The sequence below is a fragment of the Protopterus annectens genome, chromosome 4.part1 (assembly GCF_019279795.1).
Source record: "Protopterus annectens isolate FY-2018-M chromosome 4.part1, PAN1.0, whole genome shotgun sequence".
Classification (NCBI taxonomy): Eukaryota; Metazoa; Chordata; order Ceratodontiformes; family Protopteridae; genus Protopterus; species Protopterus annectens.
In genome coordinates this window covers 316,179,071-316,197,509 of record NC_056734.1, presented here as the reverse complement: position 1 = coordinate 316,197,509, position 18,439 = coordinate 316,179,071, and positions in this window count along the sequence as shown.

The following is an 18,439-nucleotide window of genomic DNA, read 5'->3' as shown; positions in this document are numbered from 1 at the left end:
TCAATGGACATGGGCATTCATGCAGATAAAATGTGATAATTAAAATAAACATGTTTCTATGGGGCAATCTTCCTGGCTTACCCATACATAGCCTCTTACGTATTCTCACTCTTAGGTGGCTCTGACTTTGAAAAAACTGGATCATTCATGAAAATATAATAAAAAGATAGCTCTTTCTTTGGTATTTATTGTCTTGCAGTAACCACCACATACAGTATGAGCCTAAATGCAGGCTAAAAAGAGTAACAAAAAATAACAGAATGAGCAAAGAGTACCTTAAACTAAAATGACAGAACAAAGTGCAAAACTGAAGTTTATGTCTCAAAAAGGAGAAGATAAACTCTTGTGCTATTTAACCTCCTGCTTCCACAACATACCTTTTTAGTACAACACTAGCACACAATTTACAATGAGATTATATTTTTTTATTTAAAGAGAATGCTTGTTTACTACACTGCCGACAGGCTTATAGATATTAATAAACCCATCTTTTTTTTTTACTTTAAACATAGCAGGTTTCCTAATATCTTTTGCATATAGTTTTCCACAAATGAGTATTTTGTGTTAGTAGCTACTACTCTTACATCTGTAATCAAATTTTTATTCCTTCTACTATGAGTGGGCAAATGTGAGTATACCGAGGACTGGAATTCCCAATCTGCATTCGCTGAAAAAATCCTGCTAAAAAACACATTTAAGAGCTTTTGCAAGGGGGACCAAGCATCACTTCACCCCTCCACACCCACCAAACTTGTACAGTCCAACTCCATATTTGCTCCAACTTGAAAAAGTGAGAACCTCCCCCAAAACAGGGAATCCTTTTATAACAACTCATCAACATCAATTTCCTGTGGAGGCACTCCGCTCTTTGATGAGTTGAACCTCAGGCAATTGAAGTGTGAGCTTTTACACTTTATCCACCAATAATGTAATGATTTTTATCAATAAACCTGAAACCAGATGAAGCTCACAAATGCTATCCTTTAGACAGCATAACGTGCATACATACATACATATAATACTATTATCTAGAGAGACAATGTTGCAGATATACATGTTACTGTTTGTTTTATTCAGCTCCATGAGTAAAACAATCCAAGCTTGCATTCAGTATCACCCATCCACATCTAGACATGAGGTGTTCTATCTGAATCTGTTTCATCTTTGAAGAAATTAGAGTGAAAAGTAATATTGGACAGCAACATAAATGATGCATAGATGTTAAACAGGAATGATGAGCAGTGACATACCATCAAGGGCTATAAACCTGCTGCAATTGTTACTTTTCATATAGTGTGCTACTTATTAGGAATTATGCTTTGAACTTATGTCAGAATATTATTCATAGCAGTATATGCAAACAATAGTAGAAGTCTTTATGAAAGAGATATACTGATTAATAAACTTAATGGCTGGGATTTATAATCATTATTTCTGGAAGTACATGACAATATTTCCAGAAGGTACAGCAAGTAATATTGTATTAATAGTCATAGAACACCGTTGCTCTCATCTGTACCTGTTTCATGAAGTAGCCAAATAATTGCAGGGAGTTCAGCTCTGACCCCCTAGTGGGAAATGAGTTATAAACGATAATCCATGGCACTCAAGCAGAGAGTAGACAAGGATCCCTTAGCCTCATAATTAATTATCCATGTAACAAGCAGGGACTTTAAAAAACAAGCTCAACTGCCACAGAATAATCCCTACTGCCAGCCGTATATACACTAGGCTTTAGCCTGAGAAGTGAATGAAGCCACCACAGCTATAAAGGAGCCATAGAACATCATAAAAATTCCACATGTGCTGCATTCAGAGTGCCCTTGAAATAGGGAGAGAAACAATAGGGCAAAGTGTTACGAATGCAGAAGCAGCCTGTCTACAAGTAACTAATTAATATGGCTGGTCTCTATTTGCAGAAGACCTTGTTATCAGCAAAAATAATAATAATAAAGCCCTGGCTGCCTGGATCTCTGCAATTACAGTGTGAATTGCATGAGAGGATTATGTGAAGTACTCTTGGCTTGGTGGGGAAAGCCAAGACGCTTCAGCCTGAGTACGGCAAGCAGCTGCTAAGGGGTTCTGCACCTGCTGGCTACCAGGCTGTTTTCACCTACAGAGGAAAACAGCCTTCTCTTCTTTCCAGTGTCCTTGCATTCCTAAAAAAAAAAAAAAACTTTTAATTCGTAACAACCTCATATGAAGCAACAAGAGGCTTCAAAGCTACATAAGAAAATCCTTGGGGGTGGGGGGGGCATGCATTCACATCTCAGTGCTGCTACGGACATGATGTGGGCTGGTGCTGGCAAAGATTCAATGTAAATGAAGGAGGAAACAAGGGAAGAAAAGGACTCTTCAGTGCCTGATACTTTGAATCCTGCTGATCAGCATACGCTCAGTTGTGCATGCTGAGAATAGCAATAAGGGACACACAACGGTCACTCCACACTAAGTCTCTTTGTTGAGTTGAAGAAGTTATGCATCTGCACAAATGGAACAGAAAGAAACTAGCCACATGATGGTGTGGATTAAAGCATGGGAGAGATTTTTGACAGTTTCTTGATGGTTACTTATAAGTGACTAAGATGCTGAGTAGCAGTTCATTCATATGGGTTTATTTATTTGTACAACAGTTATTTTTGCATGTATGCACACATCAGAGTACTTAGCATGAAGTCAACACACATCAGTGCCATTAGGGCAAAGTCTTTTTGTGTCTGCTTCATTTGCAGAATTAAAAAAATCTGAAAACAAGACTCAGAAGTTTGTTCTACTTTCAGACATTATTCATTTGATTTTGTAGATAAAAGAAGCTTTTATTTAATATGTTAATTCCACTTAAACAACTTCTCAGACTTTATGAACTTACTTTATTTTCATAGCATTCACACTTAAGAGATGCCACTAATCACTGCATGATAAAATATACCATACGTTAAACATGCAGTCCACATGCCCAGGCTGTGAATGTTATGTTTCAGACAGAAAGCATTTCATTGGGTGAAAATTTGTTGGCAGCCTACTTTGTGGGCAGAAAGAAAGAAAGAAAAACCTGGGGGGGGGGGGGGGGGCAGAGATAGACCACAGAGAACATTTTAGACAGACACAAAAATCAATAATTTCAAAGTGATGTTACATGCATCAGACTTAATGAATTAAAGTACTGTGATGATAACATTTTAAGAATGGTTAAATGAAAAATGTATGTTTATAACTTTAGCCTGTTATATATAACCATGAGAAAGTATACTGGTGACATCATAGATTTTTACTAAAATGCAGACAATGAAAATTAACTTTGACTTTGCATTTTTCCCATGTGATGTGCAGGATCTTAATAAAAAAGGTAATATTTATAGGAAAACATAATAAATATGAGCCATGCAAAAGCAATCTACCATCTTAAAAAGTGCATTCTTTTCTGGTATTTATCATTAATCATCACCCATTTTCTTTTTATATCCTTGTGGCTTTAGTTAGAATTCATTGTTTCAAATCAAACAGAAAAGAATAAAGCATTTAATGAAGTCTAAATAAAACAGGACAGAACATGTGAGGATCAAAAAGCCAAGTAAACATGAATGTGTGCAGTTTGCTTGCATTTATTAGTAGGCTGAACACACTAGCGACAATAATTGCAAGAGCCTTTTAACTTAGCTTCAGGAGTTATGTACAGTGAAATAATTATTTATTTCTTTTCACTCAGTAATTTATTTACTTCAGCCTTAACTGAGTATGAGGATCTGGTCTGTTAAGGACAGAAACTTGAAAAATATGCAAGGTAAGAGAACCATCAAGCACATATATATAAAGAAAGCATAAACACATTAAACAGCAAGGATATTTAAAAACAGAGTATGATAAGCAAAAACGTAAGTACTAATCAATCTTTGTTCATAAATACTAACTATATACACTCAGCTATGAACTGCAACAGGATGAAGTCCAATGTCAAAGTCAAAGTAAACATTACTGTCATTTAGAACTACACGCATGCAGCCTAAATGAAATTTCATGCATCAGCTCAATTATTGAGATTACAAAGGAAAGTGAAACAATATATACAAGTAGAGGAATAAACATAATTAACAAATACAATACTGCTCCCAATACATGCAAGAAAGAGTAGACACATTTACCAACACTCATAAATTAAAAGAATAGCCTCCCCTTAGTTAAACTATTCTATTTAAAGTAATGCAAAATACACTACAGATTGAAATGCCTAAGTTATTTGTCTAATATTGCACTTGCGTGAGTTAAATAATCCTGACTATGGATATAATAAATAAATATTGCACTTATTTGGAATATATGTAAGTATATATTGCAGAAATACATTATAAAATGACTTATTATGTGTCCAGACCCCTGGGACTACTTCTTAAGTTCAGGTGTCTAATTATTGTAGAAACTTTTACTGAATCTTGTAGTGCTGCAGCCGATGCTGCAATATCTCCTGCCCGCTGCAGATGCTTAAACAGTCTATACACAAGATGTGTGTTGTCCTGTATTTTTTTGGTGGTCTTTTGGATACTTCTTGCAGAATAAAGATGTATCGATGGAAGCCTGGAACCTGTTACCTTCCCTGTGACCCTCACCACTCTTTGTAGCATCTTCCTTTCTGTAACAGTGCAGCTTCCAAACCACACTGTGAAGTTGTAGGTGAGGATGCTCTCTATTGCTCCTCTATAGAAGGTGGAGAGAATATGAGGAGGAAGTTTAGCTTTTTTCAGCCTTCTTAAAAAGTGGAAGTGTTGGTACACTTTCTTGACCAGTTGGCTGGTGTTTCCTGACCCCAAGAGAGCCTCTGATATGTGTACACCCAGGAAATTCATACTCTTAACCCTTTCCACACTCTCACCATTGATCCTGAGCACTGAGTGTTTTTTCTTCTTTACCTGAAGTCAATGATAATCTCTTTGGTCTTGTTTACATTCAGGTCAAGGTTGTTCCCCTCACACTAACTGATCAGAGATGCCACCTCCTCTCTGTACACCCTTTCTTCCTCCTTTGTGATGAGCTCCAAGACTGTGGTATCATCAGCAAACTTGATAATATGGTTGGACTTGTGCTTAGCATAGCAGTTGTGGGTCAGGATGGTGAATCACAGTGGGCTGAGAACACACCCTTGCGGAACCCTGGTGTAAATCATGGTGCAGTTTGATGTGTTCTTACCTGAACACACCCTCTGTGGTCTCTCAATCAGGAAGTCCAGGATCCTGTTACAGAGAAGTTTACTGATTCTTAAAGTTGCCAGTTTTTCTATCAGCTGCATTGGTACCACCATATTAAATGCAGAGCTGAAGTCTATTAATAGCATCTTCACATAGTTGTCTTTGCCCTCTAAATGCATCAAGGGAGATGTGTATGTGAAAATACAGTGTGAAAAAACTCCTTAAAATGTAAGCTTCTGAACTAGATAAAGCTAACATAAGCAAGGACTGAGTGACATGCTCACACAGGGATAGTCAACATTTAACAGAGACACATAGGTAGCAGATCAATGTCAGAGTACAGTAACATCAAAGCTATAAAAGTAATCACTCTGCTCTCCCTCAAGTAAATGTGACCAAACATTCCTGGTAAAACTAAAATCCTTATCAGAACAGTATGGTTTCATTAAAGGCTTTCCTGCAGAGGCATCATTTTTCAAAAGTGATGTCTGATTTCATGTAACAGATTGTTGGGAGATTTTCATTTAGAAGCCAAATATAGCCATATACCTGCAGCAAGCTGTACTCGCTAGACATTACCTAGGCACTAGAGAAGAGCTGTATGTGGGCATATTAAGGTAAACCAAATTATCAGCTAATTAATAACAGCTTTATCTAGAATATCCAATGTTACTTGAGGAGCAGCAAAACAAATCTCCTGACTATTTACTCCAGAACAAAACTTAAGCTTTGCATTATTAATTCCCTCCCTTCACCCTGCATGATTCGGGATGTTTATAACCTAGATTGAGACTATTATCAATGTCCAGTGGGCACAATGGATGAAACACACTGGACACTCTAAGAATCTGGGGATAGAATGAAGTTTCAGATAAGTGTCCAACAAAGGGGTGGTAAACTTGTCAGACAAGAGATAGAGAAAGAGAAAGACATCAGCACAAAACACCAAAGCTAGCTTGAGTGTGCTTCTGACATTCCTTTGCAAGGATCTTGTAAATATGAGAATATATAATGTAAAAGGTTGTTGTGTTCATGTTAATGATTGAAATCCATTGCTTTTTAAAGAGAAAGAACATATGCCTATGAGTTGGTTGACAGAGGAGTATATAATGCCATTTTTGTGTTGCAGCTGTGGCCTAAAATCAGCCTGGTCTAACCCCTATCAAGCCGGTAAGCAGCTAATGGAAAATAAGTGTATAGGTATATAAGTATATGCCTTTGATTTCCAATGTGTGCTGTTGAGTGATTCCATAAGAGGACAGATGAGCTCATAAGGAAGGACAGCAATAGCACATGCTTTGGGATTGCATGTTAGGACGCAATAGTTGACATTATTGTCGAGAAGAACAAAGTTAAACCATACTATATCTACACAAGACACTAGTGATAATATTCGCCTCAGGTTTGCTTCAAAAAGTATTAGTTTCAATGAAGCCTCTGAAGACTGTGACAAATGTGAAAGCTTTAGTGTCTGCTTCCAGATTAAAGAAACGTAGGCCATCTTGTAACAAAGATCTTAGCACGTTTTTTTTTACTGTAATAATAATAAAAACAGTTATTATTATTATTAAAATAGTAATGCACTGAAACCACGTTTCATTATCTATGCAGACATCTGTAGTTTTGAGGGTAAGGAAGGCCTGTAAGGAGTGTTATTTAGGCTTCTGGAACTAAGCAGTGTTGCCTTTATTATCACCTTGATTTTGTTTGACTGTAATTCTTTAGATGTAGAGACTGGCCTCCCCTAAAAAAGACATTTTGAGCGAGTAAAAATTATTGGCCAATATGCGAAAGCCATGAGGAGAAAGGTACAGGTCATCTCTAACAAAGTAGGTCTGGCTGTCAATCATCTCATCTCAAGCTATATATATTGGACCACGCCATTAAAATGACACAAATAACTAAGTAAATAGTTAAAACAGTTATCTTTAGTTTATATTTTGATTCATTCTTGGTGATGGTAGGATGTTGTCCATGACTAGTTTCATACCTTCTTCATATACACATTCTGAGAGCTCCATTATGTCTCTCCTCATATGATCCAAGGAGGTGTGTCCCAAGTTTTTTACACCTATTTGCACAATGACAATGTCATATGCATACCGTGGGTGAAGGGACCTGGAAGCTCTAGTTTAATGGCAGATTCTGGCAGCTGAGAAATAGCTTAGCATCATCCTGTACTTAGTCTGGTGAGTGGTGCATCTGTGTGTCTCACTATGGAGCCACCTCTGACTAAGACATCAGAAGATGGGTTGGCTCAGCACTTCTGCATTAAGGGCAATAATATGCAAGCTAGGTTCACACTCCCTGCTTTTTGCTCTTCTACAGTTTATTGTGTCATCTGTCACCACAGTATGTGATACCCATCAGTAACAGTGAGATACATGTGCTCAGTAAGATAAAGGGTGACTGGCATGTTCAAGGTCAAAATGTACGCACATTCTATGTGACTTAAATACTCATACATGAGCATGATAAGTGACTGTGAAGACCATTGTCATTAGAATGATGCAAATTGTAAATTGTCCAGCCAGAAACCCCCAGGCATTCACATCATACTTGACCTCAAAAAACATTCACTAACATGACTGGATTCTGCATTGTGGAATGGGGTTAAAAATGCATTGCATTATTGGTGTGATTCAAAACTGTTCATACCAAAACTTCTCATTAGAATTATAGCTGTACTTTGAGCCCTGTTTTAACATGTTACAAATCACGGTCACTATTTTGGTGGAACTGTATTACAACAAAAAGCATTCTGCCATATAAGAAAAGAGGCAGTAGACAGGATAATTATAAATGGACCTCAGGACTGCAGTCACAAGTCAAAGGGCAAGTCACCCACATAAAATGTAACACAACAGTGTACAGTGTATATATGCATGTGTGTGTGTGTGTGTGTGTGTGTGTGTGTGTGTGTGTGTGTGTGTGTTTGTGTATGTGTGTGTTTGGTAACAATGTAGAGGTCATCACAGAGGATTGACAGGCTGTGAGAGAGTAGACTTGACAGGGTACTAGAACAAGTAGGACAGGTTACAGTCCTACAGAGGTGCGTCAACCATGCAGTATAGAGGTGAACATGGAGGAAAGACTGTAGGCCTGTGAGGGGGAGGACTCATCTAACATGGCCATAGAAAATGGATAGAACAAGCTATAGTGATGTTGGAGGGAATTCATCCAACTGGGGCAAAAAGAACAAGCAGGACAGGTTGCAGTCCTATGGAGTTGAGGATTCATCAAGGAAGGGTACAAGAAAGAGGTAGGATCTGTCACAGTCATAATGAACAGTGACTAAACAGTGTGCCACAAACACAAACACACACACAAACACACACACACACACACACACACACACACACACACACACACACACACACACACACACACACACACACACACACACACACACAGGACATGAACATCTAGTATACCATGCACAGACCAAGTAATAGATACAAGTGCAAAGGGCAGGATATGAGGCTTGAATGCACATCACTTTACAGCACAGTGTCAGAACAATTACCCTATATCAGTTCACAGGGCTTTGACCACCACACGACTGGTGAGACAGATGGCAGAACCACCACAAGACTGGAGGCAGATATTAACTGACATGGAGCCACATGCATACCTGTATTGATACACACTTGTGCCCACAACTGTACCAGTTGCTACATGAGACTGAAGTAATGGCAATAGTGGGAGAAGTTCACCAAAGAGGAAGCAGCAGTGTTATTACTGGCCCTATGGATGTATGCAAGGCATATCCTTTGTGTGGAGAAAAGCAGACTCAGCCTTCAAGGACAAGATGTGGTAAAAACTGGTAGAGGACATCAGTGCAGTATGTGGCCAAGTCAGGACAATGCAACAGGTAAATCACAGGATCACTAATATGTTGCTACATGCCAAGATGAAGGCAAAAGAAATTGGGAAGGGTGGGTATAACTACTGGGGTAGGTGTAACTACTTGGGGTGGACCCACAACACAGGGATGTCTCATAGAGATGGAGGTACTCCTGCTATGCCTCATTGGGAATAGTGAGAAAACCCTTGTTCTTGATGGTGGATTGGATGTGAGTGCTGAGCTGGTGATGACTGCCTGGAGATCACAAGAAGATGCTCTGGCTGAGTACTGGTATCTATACTGCTTGTCACCTCTGCAAGGTTTACTCAGAGAAACAAATGTGCATGTATGCCCACCAGTGATGTCAGGACTGCAGCAGGTAGAAGCTGCATCCAAATATGTAGATTTGCCCATGGGTTATGTATAGGATTTGAATGTGGCAGTCCATGTGTGCTGTCACAAATACACACATATATACTATCACTGCCTCAGGTATGCTATCTGTATGCTTTCACTAGTTCCACTTGTTGAGGGTCCAGCATAATAGGATAACATGTGCCTGATGTCAGCAAGTCACTGCAGTCTGATAATGATGATTATGGTGACGATAACACCATGTCGTGTATATGGCATAGTCTGACCACACAGTAGCAATGTAATAGTGTTAATGTTGAAAGGCACACTCCCACTTCCCACAGATTAGAGGACTATAGGGGTGTGAAATGAACCTCTGGCATCCTCTGTGATTAGCACAGAATATTCTGTCTATGTTAGACACAGCCTTCATACACAGTATGCATAACCACAGAAGCATTAGATGTCCAAACTGCACCCAAAGTCCACACACATAGCACTGCTTAGAGGAGTATTAGTGGCCATCATCACCACCATGACTGCAAACACTCCTTAACCTGCAAATTACCCTTGGCATCATTCAGCAGATATACTGGTCTATGATCCAGACACTGACAGCCCCTTACCAGACTATGTGTTTGGCAATGCTTGCTTGAAGACCTGTAACCATTGTAAGGATTGTGGTGACATTCAGCAATGTATGCAAAGCAACATAGCACATAGCGACCTAGGAGAGGTATGCTTGGTGACGTCAGTAGTAATCCACTTGCCATCCATTTATGCATTCATGTGACTGCAAAATATGATCTGACAGAGTTGTACAAAGGAATTGTTACACACTGCAGGACTGCACATGGGCTAATGCAAGTGGTACATGTAATTCCAGAAATGGCTACATTATCCACACTGTCTATGGAACCTATGGAAGCTTCTAGCCTTGGCTGTGGATGCTCTGATAATCATGCCCAACACTGCCAGTGAACACTGTCATGGATGTGGACAAATGGTTTTCCAGCTCTATTATGGCAACATTAGGCAAGCCATTCATAGTCCTACAATACAATGCCATGCAGCTTGCCTGTAGCCTTACCTTAAGCAACACCCACACATGCCTGAATGTAGCATCAGCCATCATTCTGATGGAAGAGCACAGATGGAGCCAATGAGACATTCCTGCACACATATCTCATGTGCTATGTAGTCTTTTAGAAGCTGACTTCAGCCCTGGAACTGCAGCATGATAAGGCATACCTAACCAGTATGTTGCATATGGAATATCCACCCAATCAGAGTGCAAAATGATCCTTGACACCTTATCCTCCTAGTTGTGTGCATATTTACTGTAGCCAAAACTCATGGTGCCTCCAACTCTGCAAGCACTTCTGCTTCCTCTTACTAGTTCCTCCACCTGTGCAACTAATAATTACTATGCTCTGTCCTCCCATCTGGGGTAATATAAAATGTACAGTGTAGTCAGTTAATGCACTGTAATGCATAGCCTGTCAATGTTACTGCATATTTTGTTTTTTTTCTGTGTTTGTCTTGTAATGTCACACAGATGTGGACCAGACAGCACATCTTTGCTAATGCAATAATGTATTGCACCTGCCTCTGCTTGACATGGAGGCCTACTTCACCAGGTTCCTCTGATAACTCCTTACCAATCTCTTCCTCAGAGGCCTGCTTCACCAGGTTCCTCTAATAACTCCTCACCGATCTCTTCCTCTGTTGCTTCCATAGGTATGCCTTCCAGTGCTATGATCCACCCTTCCAATATCAGTTTTATTAACCCCATGTTATGTAACACTGCACAATATTTATTTATGTAATTTTATTACTTTTGTTAACCAAGCTTGTCCAACTGGGCCAAGCAATTCCTCTTTTCATTGTAGACCAAGGGCAAAATGCTTCCAAAATACAGTCAAAAGGTAATTAAAGAAAAATGAATAAAGAAGTATAGTAAACATGCACATTAGATGCATAACAAACAGTACAAACAAACAAACATGATTATATAAAAAATGTAATTGTGATAATAAAAAAGTTCACATTATTTACAATGACTCTATATCAATAAAAACATTCAGTGATAGAATTTATATTTAAGTAATGATAAAGAAGAGGAAAAGAAAAACAAAGAAACGTTGGGAAAAGTGGGAGACAGAAAAGAAGTATTTAATAGATAAAGTTGGAAAGCACAGTTTAGAAAAGAAACAACAATGAAGAGTGAATTATAGAAAGTGTTAGAGAAAATGTATGTTAGAATACTTAGGAAAGGAAAGAAAAAGAAATATCTTGCTGTAGGTATCCGGAGCATAACAAAGTAATTCACCAGATTATGCATGTAGTAGAAATGGGCATTTAGCAGTCCAAGCAGTTATTCAATGATGTTACTTGTCTGTGACAAAGCAGTCTTGTACATCCTCTCTGTTGCAGTCTAGGTGCTGTGGGTGGGAGTCATTAGCCATGATTCCTAGTCATATCCACCATCACCTGCAGCACATGGCAGTGGACACCATTATGGGTATTCTGCTATCTGTATTCATGGAACTGGCCTTTCAAGGCCTCTGCGGGTGACAAAGTTCAAACCTACCACCTAGATGACCCTGTATAGATTCACACAATATGAAATGCTGGTATACGTTACATGTGAGACAGATGTAGTAACTACCTGGATAATGCAAAGACACACTGTATATAATGTCCTATGAACTGCACACCACCTAGCAGTTGATGTAATAGAAGCCTTTCAGTTAGTTTACCAGAAGGCATATAGATCAGGTTGGGCCTTGACAGCAATGTGGGAACAAAGGCTCCCAGGATTTAGAGAAAAGCGATCTGTTGTAGAAAATCTGCACATTCATGTTTTTCTCCCTCTGGTCTCAGAGGGAACCAGATATGTTCATCCACATGCTGCAGCATCACATAGAGAAACTGGTGTAGGATATGCAAGTCTGATGCCTGCAAAATTCCTAAGGTATGCCCTGTCAGACACTGAAAAATGTCTACAGCAAGGGTTGCTAATGCCATAAAAACATTCATGTCCAGTGGGATATGCAGTCCACTAATCCACCTTGATTCCACGTAAGGATGGTACATATCTACCAAGTCCTGTATGATGTCTCTGTTTAAATGCCAGTTAACGTAACAGAAGTCCCAATTGCAGGGATGATGTTATGTTAGCCATTGCTAGACCCTTTTGTGACAAAGAGAACAGTGGCACTCAACATCATGGACAGTAGACCCCAAGGCAGACAGTAACATATTCTGGCCTGGCAAAGCCGATACTACTTCTAGCATCATACCTCAGGTGATAACACTTATTGATATACAAATAATTATGTTCAATTAAAATAATCTCTCTGGCTCATCTTGCAAGCTTTATCCATTTCTGAATCACACCTCCATGTTTGATTTTACTGTCTGCTTATGTAATGGTTCTCATTAGCATAGTGTCACTCATATGAAATCATGTGTATGTGACGCATAACGCATTATTGTCTTGCTAGTGTAGTTGAGCTGTGTGTGTCTCTGAATTACTCCCTTGCTGCACATCACTGCTTATAATGAAGTTTTGTTTAATACAATGCACTACTTGTTTCTCAGTACACCTCTCATAGTTTTAGTCTTTCTACCTGTCTATTTATCATTCTATCTATATGGGTGCAGATGCATCAGTGCACAGTGTGTTTGGTCAACATCTCTTTATAGGTTCATGGGTAAATACTAGGCTAGCTCCACTTGTGGGCCATTGTAAGCAAAACCAATTTTCATTTCAAAGGTGAGACAATCCTGAAGAGTGTAACTCTCAGGTAAACATCTTAACCATTATACTCACCCCAACCCCTTTTTACTAAACCCCAACACTCAAACCCCTTGTTTTGGTTGAGCAAACAGATGGTTGACAGGTGTGTGACATCTCAAAGTTCTCAGGAATTGGGAATATTCCTTTTCCCGTTATTTTGCACCATATCTGAATTAGTATATATCACATGGGGATGCAGAAGAGCTTACCGCCTTGCAAAAAGCAGCGTTTTTATTTCTTTTGTTTTTGTTTAAAGCTTTTCATGCACTAAGGTTGCTTCTCAATACATGTGTACTAACAAGTTGACACTCACATTTTCTATGTACTGCAATGTCTGTTTACGATGTTGAGCTATCCAAATGTTGACAAAAGCTAGTTTAATCATATATCCATATATATATATATATATATATATATATATATATATATATATATATATGGAGCTATCTATTGATATTTATAAATATATATATATATATATATAGAGAGAGAGAGAGAGAGAAAGGGAGATACATATCTGTAGATAAATATAACTGTTTCTCTACATATATAGATAGATAGCTAGATAGACAGATAAATAGATATAATTAGAGATGTGGATATGTACATATAGATAGAAAGATAAATCACACCAGGTATGGGTTTCATTAAAAACAAATAATCTTTCCCCTTTACCTATTCTTTTTGTCAAGTTTCAGGTGTTATACCTATTATTTATTCATTAACTTAAACTGAGAGTATATTTATTTATTTTTTCTACTGTTTATGTAGAATGACGTATTCTGAAAAGTAAGTAAAAATAAATGAAGATTGCCCATTAATAAATAATTATTAAGGAAATGTACATACGTCTGCAAGGAAAATATCACAATGATGCTTAAGTAACAAGGATACCTATTATAATCAAAATGTTTTGCACTTTTCTTTTATTCAATATTTTTATGCCTGATGTCCAATAGTGAAATTAATTAATAAGTCTACTTAAGTATGATGTGGTCATCTTCTCTGAGTAAGATTTTTACATGCAGAAATAATTCTTCCATACTCACCTTTGACTACATGACATCAGTTTAGTTATTTTCAGTCTGAAATTAGTTCTTGGGCTTGTGGGTGAACACAAGTGACAGATATACATTTTACAAGCTACACCATTACATTAATTTTGAATTTCAAGAAAAAACATATAAACAGAAGTTCATGTATTTTAGTCATTCATTCTATATTACCAGTTTTATTAATTACAGAGACATGGGGCAGCAGGAGCGTATTCCTGCACTTAATCAGCCCAAAGCAGAGAAACCATATTCTGAAAAACAAAGTCAGTTCAATTTGAAGATGGAGTCATGAGCTAACACTACACAAACCCTTACAGGCAATTCATAGGATCACTAGTTCACCAGGAGCATATCTTTTGGATATGATAAAAATTTAGCCGACAAAAACTTCATTGACATGGGTGGAACATATGTGCACTACAGTGGAGATAAGGTATTTGAAAATCAAAAAAAAAAAAAAAAAAAACTGTGAGGCAATAAATACAGTTCCACTGTGCAGCTCAGGTATATAGCTGAGTCATCAAAACCAGGTGCCTATTAAAACCAGAAACATTTAATAAATATTGTCATCTCATCATCCTTAACCCCCCCCCCCCACACACACACAAAAAATGATATGCAACATTAGCCAGTTTGACTGTTTATTGAATAATCCCATAAATAAATAATTAACTTCTTCAGAACATTTTACAAACAATGCAACATAAACCTGAAGTTAATTCCAAGCTGAGCTTTTCTTTAATAGCTTCTTGCCATACAGCCACCCATATTCTTCCCAGTCAACCAAATGGCATACACAGTGCCTCCTCAGCTCACTCAGCAATCATAATTTTACCTGACCAGTTCTCTTCCCTTTGGTTGAATACCGACAACTCATAGCACAGGAAAAGCAGATGGGAATAAAAGTGAGGACAAGGTACCAGGGCACTCACCCTTTTGTTATCATCTTGGACCTATTGTGTTAAGCGAGAGAGGGAGGGAAATAACCCTGATAGTGACAAACACCTGAGTGTAACAGCTACTTTCTAGCAACAGAATAAAACCTCTACAAAACAAAATCATTTGGGCAGCTCCTGAGCTGACAATTACATCTACTCTGGTAAACATGTAGTTGTATGCTTACTACATAAGTATGCTCACTACATAAGTAGGCATCTATAGAAATGAAAAATGCACAGCAAAATTAATTCCGAATATCTGTCTTAAGAGTTGTTTTTTTAGCTCTCCGTATACTTTTGAGTGTGGAATTGCTTCAATGTTGAAACAGACTGGCTGTCTATGAGATCTAAGTCATAATGTTACACATAAAAAATTGTCAGCATGGCATTTCTTTGGGAATTCCACTTTAATGCATTTATAGGTTCATAGGTAGGTACTGGGCTATCTGTCCAAGGGCATTTATAAGCCTAGCCAGAATGTGTTGGCTTTCGCCTCCCTTTTAAATTAGTTTCCTGGGCCTCTGTCTAGCAGGGCCACTGAAGTGATCCCAGGGGTAAATTTGTGATTTCCCATCCACTCGTCAAGATTCCTTTTGAAGAGAGTCAGCGCGGGGCTCTGCCTAATATAGACTGGGATTTTATTCCAGAGTGAGAGAAGTCTCTGGGACAGGAATCTATCCCTCCAGTATGTCCTGTTTATTGTTGTGCTGAGGTTTAATTCACTAGAGCGTGTGGCTCTAAGAGATTTGGTTTTCTTGAGGTGGAGCATGTCCATTAATTCTGGGTTGGACATGGCCTTATATGTCAGGCAGGGATCACCTCTGAGCAGGCAGTAAGCAACCAAGTATAGCTGGGGTTTCTTTAGTCGAGCATAGGGCATCTCTTTGAGGCTCATGATCCTCTTGGTGAGGTACTTCTGTGGTCTTTCCAGCTGTTGCATGTGTCGAGTAAGGTACATACCAAATGGGTCATTGTACTCTACTATGGGCCTAATGAGTGATGAGTAGAGGGGCACAATGACCTCTCTTGATCTAGAGGTGAACCCCTTCATGATTAGGTGGTCTACATAGAAAGAATTTCTAACCACTTTGGCAATGTGATTATCAAAGGAGAGGTTGCTGTCTACCTGAGTCCCCAGGTCCCTAATTACATTTTCCGTACCTAGTGGATTACCACCTATGTGGTAATTCGTGGACACTTTGTTTTTCCCAAAGGGGATGACTATGCATTTTTTGGCATTCAGCTTGAGGCCATGGCTCTGACACCAGGTATCTGTCTCTGTAAGACCCTTCTGGAGGATGTCTGTATTAGCCAGATAGTTGATTATGGCCCCCAGTTTGCAGTCATCTGTCAGCCATAGTCCTCCCGTGCTTGCCTGTACCTCAGAGAAGTATATACCGAACAGGAGGGGTCCCAGGACCGAGCCCTGTGGGATGCCACTTGTAACTGGTTTAGAGTCAGACATGGCACCCGCAACTCTGACCATGTGTGTTCTATCCGTGAGCCAGTTGGCCACCCATCTCATGACATAAGGGTTAATGTTCAAGCTGGTGAGCTTGTCTATGATACCAGAAGGGGGAATGGTGTCGAAGGACTTAGCGAGGTCCAGGTGGGCTGTATGGACTACTTTCCCTTCATCTATGGCCTTGGTAACTGTTTCAAAGAAGTCAACTAGGTTTAGGAGGCAGGATCTGCCTTTAACAAAGCCAAATTGGGTAGGGTCCAGTGTCTGGAGGTTCCCAATGTCTTTGTTTATGAGTTCCATGATGATTCGCTCCATAGCTTTGCAGACCAGGCTAGTCAGGCTTATAGGGCGATAGTTCCCAGGTTCTGTTGTGGCACCACCTTTGTGGAGTGGGATGACTGTTGCTGTACGCCATTATTTGGGTACATAGCCTGTGGTAAGGCTGAGACTGAATAGTGAATTTAGGTGAGAGTTTAGTTCCTTTTGGAGCTCGTGTAAGACGCAGCCTGAGACACCATCCATTTCCATTGATGCTGTGTTCTTAGCTTTGGAGAGGGCTGTTTTTACCTGCATGTCCGTGATGACTGGGGCTCTGCATTCTTCTGGGATGGACATGAACCCTTTTGGGGGTGGGGGGTGAAGTTTGCTCTGAACTTGTCAGCCAGGATGTTGGCAATGTCAATTGGTTCAGTGTATTTTTTGCCATTTTGCACTAGCTCAGAGCATATCTGAGTGTTGCCACCTAAATTTTTGACATAGCTAAAGAAGGCTTTGTGGTTATCTTTAGAGTCTTTGGCAATTTTTCTTTAGAAACTAGCCTTGGATGATTTTACGAGGGATCGAAGTTTCTTGCTGATATTGATCACTGATGCCTTTCCTTTTTGTGATTTTGCTCTATCATGTAGTAGTTTCCTCCTTCTGTTGTTTAGCTTATTTATGGCCGGGGACCACCAGACTGGTTTCCTCTTTATGGAGGAGTGAGTCTTGGTTTTACTTGGGATGGCTCAATCCATACATCCCTGTAGATGCTCATGGAATGCACTTGTAAAGGATTCTGCGTTATGGGTAGCATTATCTTTTAGCAAGGGGGCTTTGAAACTTTCCACCTTGGTCTTGAGAAGTGTGAAGTTTGCTTTTGAAAAATTTTTCACAGTGGTTTCCTTGACTGGGGGTGGGGTTGGGATGTGGATGTCCAGTGTGATTAGTTTATGATCTGATCTCACCAGCGAGGGGTTTACCTCCGGTGTGGAACACTGATCCCCCATGTTGGTGATGATCAGGTCCATTATGTTGTCAACTCTAGTGGGCACGGTGACCAGCTGTTCCAGGGCATTAGAGTTTATAAACTCTAGGAAGCATTGGGCAAAGGAGTTTGTACTAGAGTAATTCTCCCAGTCAGTGTTTGGGTAGTTGAATTCTCCCAATATCATGGTGTTTGGTAGGACCTTTATATTTTCCAGTGTTCTCAGGAATGTTGAGTGGGGGTCCTGAGACAAGGTAGGTGGTCTGTAGCAGGCTGCAATCTGAAAAGCAGCATTGCCCACTGTTAGTTGCACATGGATGGTCTCCGAGGCCTTGTGCTATGTTACTAACCTGGAGGTGTAGGTATCCTTTATGAAAATGGATACGCCCCCTCCTTTTGTATTTCGGTCTGGGTTTTGGGGCCGAACGTTATGATATGAGTTGTAGCCTGGTAGTGCTGGGATGCTCTCTGGAGCTTTGAACCAGGTTTCTGTTACTGCACAGATATCAATTTGCTCCATGCTAAGGAGTGCCTCGAGTGCATGCATTTTGAGGT